The following is a 10106-nucleotide window of genomic DNA, read 5'->3' on the forward strand; positions in this document are numbered from 1 at the left end:
TTTTTTTTTGTTTCCTTTCCCCACCTCCTCCCCTGTTGTCTACCATGGGCATCCCTGCATTTGATCTGGTCCCTTCCATATTACATGAGTCCACTGAGGTAAGCGGGAAAAAGAATGCAAAAGGGGTATAGGGAAAAAGCTACTATATACAAACATTCTTGAGGTAAGGACCAGGTAATATGTTTACTAGATTCTTGTCAGACATATGGTTTCTGAAGATGTTCTCACAATTAATACATTATCTTGTCCCTTTTTTGTTAGCCTTTTGATTAGTAAACGTTTTTAATTCTTAAGTGGTCCCGTTTATTTATTTTATATTTTTCTGTTTGTACTTTATTTTGTTGAAAGCTATACAAGAAAGTGCTCCCTATTTGTCCTTGGAATTTAATTATTTGAGTTAACACATTTAGGATCTTACTTCATTTTGAATTCATTGGTGTCTATGGTGTGAAACATGAGTCCATCTTCATGGTTCTGCATGTGGAAATATGTTTTTACTTATACACTTTATTGAAGAGACTCTAATACCCTATCAGATAGGTTAGCACAATTTTAAAAGTCTAATGACCATAAAAGTGTACATTTATTTCTGAACTCTCAATTGTATACCCTGGGTCTATGTGCCCATTGCTATGCCACTACCAGACTGTTGATTACTATAGTTATATAATATACTTTAAAATTAGAAAAGGCGAGCTTCTTACTTTGCTTTTCTTTTTCTATAGTTTTTGAGCTATTCATTCAGTGTTTCTTGGCATTCAATGCAAAGTTCAGGGTTGGTTTTGCTTTTTCTTTACAGAAAGTGGTTACAATTTTTATTGGGATTGCATTGACTTTTCACATTGCTTTGGGTTGTATTGGCATCTTGACATATTAAGTCGTCCAATTCATTAAAAAGAACATATCTCCATTAATTTAAGGCTATTTAAACCTTTTTCAGCAGTCCTCTATTATTTTCATTGTAAAGTCCTTCGTCTCCTTCGTTGGATTTATTCGTAGGTATTTTATTCTCTTGTGCATCTAAGTACAACCTTGGGTATCTATTTCTTAAACTTAGAGGTCATCTCAAGAAGAGATTTGATGTATTAAAATCTAATCACTGATGACCAAATAAGATGTGGGATGACATCAAGGCTGCAAAAAAAGCAAAGGGTCATTGAAAAGACAGAAAGAGTCCCTGAAAATTGCCCTTGATTGTAGAATAGCTTAAATTAATGGAAGAAAATATGAAGTAAAAGAGTTGAACATAAGATGTGAAAGGGTTGCTTGAAAAGAAAAAGTGAAATATTATGATGAAATGTGCAGTGCCATGGCGTTAGAAAATCAAAAAGGAAGAACATACTCAGCATTTCTCCAAGTTGAAAGAATTAAAAAGAAAATGCAATGGACAATTTCCAGTATTGAAAGACTTTATGCGCAAAATATTGAATGATTTAAAAATATTGAACAGTATTGATTAAGGATGCATCAAAAAATTATAGAAGGAATACACAGGGTTACTGCACCAAAAAGAATTGGTCAAGCTCAACTTTTTCATGGGTTAGAATATGATCAAGGATTGATGGTATTGAAAAAAGAAGTCTGAGTTACATTGAAGGCATGAGCAATAAACAAGGGTCCAAGAATTGACAGAGTACCAATAGAGATGTTTCAGCACACGGATACTATTAGAGGTACTCGCGTTTTTATACCCCCAAATTTGGAAGACTACTACCTGACATGCCAATTGAAAGAGAGCCATATCCCTACTCATATCAACGAAAATGATACAATAGAATGAGGAGGTGCTGAGAGCGTGGCAGCGGGAAAGGCAGGGGCGGCGAGAGCGGAGCTGCAGGCTGCAGATCGCCATGGCTTCCTGTCCCAGGCTCTGGGCGCCCCTCGCTCAAGTAGGCAGAGCTCTCAGTCAGTGCTGTTTCAGCACCACCGGGGGCATGTGCGCCATTCAAAAGATGACCAGGTGCGTGTGGTGGACAACAGCACCCCGGGGAGCACCACCTACCACCGCCCTCCGCGCTGCATCCATGTGTACACCAAGAACGGCGTGGGCAAGGTGGGCGACCAGATCCTGCTGGCCATCAAGGGGCAGAAGAAGAAGGCGCTCATTGTGGGGCACCGCATGACCGGCTCCCGCATGACCCCCAGGTTCGACTCCAACAACGTGGTCCTCCTGGAGGAAAATGGGAACCCCGTGGGCACCCGGATCAAGACGCCCATCCCCACCAGCCTTCTCCAGAGGGAAAGCGAGTACTCCAAGGTACTGGCCATTGCCCAGAACTTCGTGTAAGGAACCACCCGACTGCAGGCCGTCCAGGGACCACGTCTCAGCTGAGGGGAGAATCCGGGGGTGGGAGGGCGGTCAGCGTGTCCCGTGAGGAAATAAACTTGAATTTCAAAAATTTTTAAAAAAAGAAACTCAAAAAAGAATGTGGAAATTATTGAAAAATATAATTATTGTCAAAAGAAAGTAAAATTTTATTGAATAAAATTCAAAAAAGATTAGTTGCAGAACAACAACAGGATTGTTTGCTATTGCTTCTTGCCAGTGTTAGTTCTTACTCAGAGTAACCTTATGCGTAGCAGAATAAAACGCTGCCTGGTTCTGGACTATCCTCACAAATGTGGTTATCCTCAAGCCTATTATTCTGCCACTGGATCAAAACATCACCTTGACAGGCTTCCTCTTTTTCGCAACTCTCCATTTTACCAAGAATGATGTCATTTTCCAGGGACGGTTCTATTCTGATAGCTGATCTCTCCAAATAACAATTGAAAATATCATCACTTGGATCAACAGCATCTGCGTCTTCAAAGTGGCAACCTTACACTTGAAATTTTTAATGAGGTTTTGGGCAACAGATTTGCCCAATCCAATCCAACTTTTAATATCTTGACAGCTGTTTCCATGAACATTGATTGTGGATCCAAGCAAAAGTAAATTCTTCACAACTATCCATCTTTTCTTCTTTTATCATGTCAATTTTTCCATTTGTGAACTTTTGGTTTGCTTCACATTGTAGTGTAATCCATACTGAAGGCTACGGTTCTTGATCTTCATCAAGTGCTTTAAGTCCTCCTCATTTTCAGCAAGTAACGTTGTGTCATCAGTCTTCCAAAGGTTTCTAGTAAGCTGTCATCAAACCCTGATGCCACATTCCTCTTCATATAGTACAATTTTTCTAATTATTTGCTCAGCATACAGATATAACAAGTCTGGTAAAAGGATACAACCTTGAAGCACACCTTTAAACCATGTAGCACTCCCTTGTTCTGTTCATGAGTATTTATTGGCTTATGTACAAGTTCTATAATTATGTTTTCTTAGATTACCACTCTTCTCAAAGTTGTCCATAGTTGTTTATGGTCCACATAGTTGAATGTCTTTGCAAAATCAATAAAACACAAGAAAATATCTTTCTAGTATTCTCTGCTTTCAGCCATGATTCATCTGAATCAAACAATCAAATATTTTTAATCAAACAATCATGGATTACTATGCAAGAGTGACATTAAATTTATTGTTAAGGAGAATATATCAACATCTATCTTGAATATGTTGTGCTGTCTGTGATATGACTATATCTATGTGTCTACAAAGAAGTTCCATTAATGAAAACATTTTTAACTCAAATGTATCACCAACCACTAAAGCTACTGATGAAGATGTTGAGGAATTCTACCCACTTCCCCAGTCTGAAATTGACCACAAATCAATAGGGAGCTGCCAGAATTCCAAGCCAGATTTAGGAGTGGACATGGAAAGAGGCATACGATTGGTGATGTCAGATAAACCTAGGTTAAAATCAGAAAATATGAAAAAAAACCTTACCCATATTTTATTAAGTATACTAAAACACTTGACTGCATGAATCATAATGACAAATGTAAAGAATGGCGATTCTAGAACACTTAATTGTGCTCCTATGGAACTTGAATCTAAATTAAAAGGCTATAATTAGAAATGAACAAAAGGAAACTGAGTGGTTAAAATCAGGAAAGATGTTTGTCAGGGTTGTATTCTTGCTGTGCAAATAATTCAAGAAGGACTACAGGAAGAAAATCACATCAGGATTGGGTGAAGACAGCCTGCAATATGCAGATAACACAACCTTGCTTGCTGAAAATGAAGAGCACTTGAAGCACTTATGGGTGGAGATCAAAGATCACAGCTTTAGTATGGATTTCATCTCAAAATGAAACAAAGGTTCCCACAGCTGACAGACAACTTGTGATTAGCTATCCTAATTGGAGTCAACTGTTATTGTGATATGGAGTTGCATCTCACTTCTGTCTAAAGATGCTTAGTTTATCTTCATGTGTTTAGTGATCATTTGATGTTCTTTTTGGTGACATGCTCATTGGAGTCATTTTCCGATTTTATGATTGGGTTATTTGTGTTTCTGATCTTGAGATGTCAAAATTTTAATTTATTTATGGTTTATTAGATTCTTGTCAAATGTATGGTTTCCAAAGATGTTCTCAGGGTAACTTATCTTCTGCCCCCCCCCTCCATTTTTTTTTTTTGGTAAAGCCTTTTGATTAGGAAAAGTTTTAAATCCTTAAGATGTCCATTTATTTTTTTTATATTTTGCTGTTTGTATTTTTTATTTTGCTACAAGCTAGATCTGGAAGTGCTCCCCTACTTATCATTTGAGTTCGCACACAGGATTTTAATTCAACTTGAATTTGTTTGCATCTATAGTGGGAAGCATGGTTCCTGTTTCATTTCTCTGCATGTGGAATTCTAGTTTTTCCTACAGAATTTATTGAAGAAACTCTTACTTCCTATCAGCATTCTTCTAAGGCATCTCTGAGTGCACTGGAATCTCCAGCATCTTGGTTAGCACCTGAGCAGTTTAACAATCTGTTTCACCCGGGCACTCCAGAATAAGGGTAATATTTAAGTTTAAGGGATATTTGGAATTGTCAAAAATTACTAAGAAATATTTCATCTCCTGATACATATCAGGGATATCTCAGAAATTGGGTTGGGTGATATAGTAACAATATCAAGAGTTTACACAGACTGAATTCTTATAATACATTGGACATTTTCCTAAGCACATTTCCTGTATGGACTCATTTTATCCTCAATATAACTTTGGTGAAGCTGATCTTGAAGAATTTTTAACTCTTTGTACTACAATAGATTTACCTATACAATAGCTATGATATTTGCTTCCTTGTTGATCACATATATTCCACTAGTAGAATTCACATTCCTATCTTTACTTCATAAAATCATAATCTGGGACAAATATATACATCAACCTGGAAGCATCTATTGATCATCAATTCTATAACTAAAAATTGTAGTGTCAAAACATATTTATTCTGAATAGAGGATATAATGATAAGGGCAATCTTCTCATGGTTAGTGACATTTTGAAACAATCCATTCTCAATATTGAATTATATAATAACAAATGAAAAACAATAAAGTTAGAATTTTTTTCCAGAAACATTCTTTGTTTGATGAAAGAAATCTCTATTTTGGACTTCCATAAACCCCAACCCCAAAGCTATTACCCTCAGGTTGATTCCAACTCATAATTTGTCCTTTCTTCCTTTATGAATAAAAGATTCCATATAACATATAGAGAAATTGGGCTAAGGTTATAGCATTCAATTCTTAAATACATTTATGGTTTCTGACACATAGAAACTCTATAGGACAGAGTAGAACTTCCACTGTGGATTTCACACTTTATGGGAGTAGAAAACATTTTCTCCCAATGAGAAGCCAGTATTATGAACTATTGACCTTGAAATTAGCAGGCCAATGTGTAATCCACTTACACCACCAGGGCTCCTTCTCTCAAAAACTCTGCTACTGAGTCAATTCTAGCTCTTAATAACCCTATTGGACAGGATATAACTGCTCACTGTGGGTTTCTGAGACTGTAACACTTTACCAGATTAGAAAGCCTCATTTTTTCCCCACAGAACAGCTGGTGATTTTGAACTGTTGACTGTGTAGTTAGCAGCCGAAAACATAATCCACCATGTCACCAGGGCTCCTATTCTAGGGCTCCTTAGATGATTGTAAATCTAATTTTTTCATGTCTATAAATTAGGAGGATGTTCACAACACATCAGATTATCACTTTTGTTATAGAGGGGGTACAAAAAAAAAGGAAAAACACTCCACTGGGTGGAGCTTTCATAGTACACATTTTTCCTGTTAAGTGAGCAGCAAGCAAATGGCTCTGAGTTAGTGCACCCAATAGTGTTGCCTGGGAAGGTTCCCTCTGGTCACATTGAATTTTTTCATAAAACTGTTTTGCTCAAACACCATTTTTTGTGATGTCTGATTTAAGAGAACAGCGTGTGACAGTGAAATTTTGTTTTCTGCTCTTGAAAAATGCCACAGAAACTGTTGTGACATTGAACACAGCTTACAAGGACAGTGCTATGGAAAAAACTCAAGAGTATGAGTGGTTTTCTTGTTTCAAAAGGGTGAAATGTCGATTGATGACAAATCTCATTCTGGAGTATCCTATCAGTTTTCTGAATGGATGAAAATGTCAACTCACAGTGCATTTATAGTTAGTTCTACCAAATCATACTGTTAATCCTATCCAGAGGTTCTGAAAAGATTGCGTAACAGTGTGCAACAAAAAAGGCTTGATTTTTTGGCAGATGGGGCTCTGGTTTTCCCACCATGATAATGCACCTGCTCACCCAGTCAGCTCAGTGCACCCGTTTTTAGCAAAACATAGCATACCTCTATTGCCCCACACTCCTTACTCATCTGACCTCACTCTGTGCAACTTCTTTTTGTTTCTGCTAATGAAGAAGGACATGAAAGGACAGCTGATTGATGATGTAGGAGAGGTGAAGATAAAAATGAGGGAGGTGCTGTCAACCATCCAAACAGATGGTTGAAAAATGTTTCCAAGAATGGAATCACAGATTTGACAAATGTGTTGTGTAATAGAGAATACTTTGGAAGTGATAAGGTAAAAGTTTATTTTGCTACCTAGATAAAAGATTACTCTCATATACTTTTAGAGAAACATAATTAATAAGGGAGTCTGAAGAGAGGTAAGTATATGCCATTGTTTGATATCCTTCATAAGATAAACTAAAATATTTCAACAGTCTTTTTTTCAAAGATATTTTTAAATGACTACATTTTAAAACATTATTTCCCTCCTATTTGTTCCTTTTATAAAAGTTCAAATTTATTAATTTAAGATGTAACAGTTGTTTTCTGAAATAATTGCAGAACTAGATACTGGAGAGCTTGAGTTATAGAAGGACATGGTAGGGTGAGTAATTTTCACTTCCTAGCAGCAAATCTTACAGCCCTACTCCTTCCAAGTCACTAGGAGTGGTTGTCTTTTCCTATTGCTCTGCCTCTTTATAATACACATGAGGTTATCATTTACTTGGTTTTAATTTGAATGCCAAAACTCTGATGCATGGTACTTATTGCTCTTATACTTGTAATAAAAATTCAATTATATTTTACATGAACAGGAAATTTACTACACTACTTATTACTAGCTTAGCATTTGACTCTAGGCTGAATCCATAAATAGAGTTTTAAAATAAGATGGGACAATCTTTACAAAAGGAATTATTTTCTTTGTGTGATCCAGAGGCTCATTTTTCTTAATTATATTTAATATTTTCCCCATTACAGCTCAACTTTACATTTTCAGAGAACCAAAATCATTAACTAGTTTCCTTTAAAATTAATGTAAATTCTAAAAGATGACTTTTCTATAATTATTTCTGTCACCTGAAGAAAATATATATTGTTCAGAATGCCATGAATCATTAAGAAAAATAGTTTATGCATAGTCAATTCTACCAAGATAAATGCATTTTTAATGAAAAACTTCCTGCAGAAATTGAGTAGACCTCATTGTTTACTTTTAAGGTCTAAATTTGAAATAACAGGCTTGAGTGGCATGTGCAGTGGGCAAAAACATCAGAGAAAAGCACTCTTTTTGAAATAATGACATTAATTTGAATTTTAAATCTACTAGATTGTCATGATGCCGGCTGAAAAATTAGATAGAAATGCTTATGCAGATGTAGCATAGGGAGAGTAATTTGTGGCTTTTGTTTTAGTTTTGCTGTTCATAGATTTGTCCTATTTTGTTTTGTTTTGTTTTGTTTTTGTGAAGGTCAGCAAAGTAAAAAAGGAAAACAGACATATTGTGTAAATCAGGGGTGCTCAATACATCAATCACGATCTTCCAGTCGATCGCAAATGTAGTGTGAATAGATCGCATGGCATTAAAAAATAGACGTAAGCCTATCATCAATCCCGTCAATTAATTGATATACAGCGCAGCCAAACAGATGCAATCTTAGGTGCCAAATGCATGCGCAAACAACTGTGCTAAGGGCAGCAAAACTGACAAGCTAAATTATCGCCAATCTTTAGACCTTGGTTTTTTTCTCTTAAATGTAAGAAGGGGTATTAAAGTGAGTGGGGGAGCTGGACCAAGTAAGAAGACAAAAACGTATCACTTTCATACGGAATGGGAGATTTGGGCACTACAAGCCGATATTCAGCTGAAATTCAAAGCACATGAACAGTTTTGGAACTTACTCGCAGTGGGAAAGTACCCAAACATGAGAAAATGTGATAACTCCTTGACTGCATTATTTGGCTCTACTTATTTATGTGAGTCAGCCATTTTCCACTTAAAGATCATTAAGTCCAAGTACCGTTCCACCATGACTGATGATCATTTGGAAGTGTGCTTGAGGCTGGCTGTCAGCAGCTCCTGTGCAGACTATGCACCCCTGACTCATTCCATTCAGTGCAAGTCATCAGAGTAAGCTCAGGGAATGACAAAAAATGTACAGAGTTAATTGTGTTGTGTTGTGTTGTGCAATATGTACTCATGCAGTTATGCAAGGTACATAAACATACATTGTACATATAATGAATCCTCAATGCATTTATGAATAAATGTAATAACTAACTAACTAAATATATATATTTGCATTTTTGTAGTTGGTAGATCATTTTGACTTGATCATTTTATAAGTAGCTTGCGTGCTGAAAAAGTTTGAGCACCCCTGGTGTAAATCAATTAAGGATGGTTTGACTAAGCTTCTTAAAGGTTTTCTATTTGTAAGTTACCTATGCTTATATTTTAGGAGGCTATCTAGATATCAGCTGATTAAAATAATATTTAAACTACTTTATCTTCTAATAACAATTCTCTTTGCAACAGTTTCATTTTGAGATTCTTAATTTAGGTATATAATATTTTAGAATGAATAAATGTTTATAAGTCATAATTTTAAAATAATTCATCTCGTGCCATGAAGCTCCATGGTTATCAAATTGACTTTCACTTCCACTACAAGTTGATCATTGTAATCCTAACTAAGTTTAATTAGGATAGTTCCTCCTGAGGGACATTCTCATTAACATGTCAAATGCTCTGATTCTGTTCTTTCCCCATTGAAATGAAACAGCACTGCTGATTTAGCATTGATTGAAATAAAAGCGTATACACAAATTTAGTAGATACTGAAAAATATTTCTTTGGTGTTAATTCATTCATTTTTAAGCATTGATGCTCTAAAATTTCTAGTGTTTTTCAGGTACCAATTGTTCAAAAGGATTCAAGCTTTCTACAGAGTTAAAATATTTTCTAGTTACTCATTGTTCTTTTATCTGTATTTATTGTCAGGGAGGGTAACATAATAAATTACACTGTCAGTGTTTCAGTGAAAATACCTTCATAAGAACTTGGGGGTTTTACATTTTTTGGTTCATTTTCTATCATTTGTTTCTCAGATTGATGTCAATCCACTGCTTACACCCTTGCAGAGCAAGATAACAGGCATTCAAGATCGTGCCTCCTAAGTGTTTACTTGTTATATTTTCCATTTAGAATTCAAGCACTTATTCCCTTTTGTTCTTTAACTCATCAATTTTCTTCTGGCTCAGGGAAAAGAAATTCATACATTTAATAATAATAAAATTCACACATGTACTACTTTCTTTGATTTTATTTTGATCCTCTGAGGATGAGCTCAACTGGTATGCTTGTTTTTTGCTATTATAGTTTTTAAACATTTGTGCATAGAGTTTACATATATTGTATCTCTTTACATTTCTTTTA

The 10106-nt window shown here is 35.7% G+C and overlaps 1 pseudogene; it reads left to right on the plus strand.

Moving 5' to 3' along the window:
- The first annotated feature begins 1804 nt into the window (after positions 1–1804).
- Positions 1805–2287, plus strand: LOC101654525 (annotated as a pseudogene).
- Positions 2288–10106: the final 7819 nt, after the last annotated feature.

Source organism: Echinops telfairi, unplaced genomic scaffold, assembly GCF_000313985.2.
Source record: "Echinops telfairi isolate 266 unplaced genomic scaffold, ASM31398v2 ScPeMD7_44;HRSCAF=162, whole genome shotgun sequence".
NCBI lineage: Eukaryota > Metazoa > Chordata > Mammalia > Afrosoricida > Tenrecidae > Echinops > Echinops telfairi.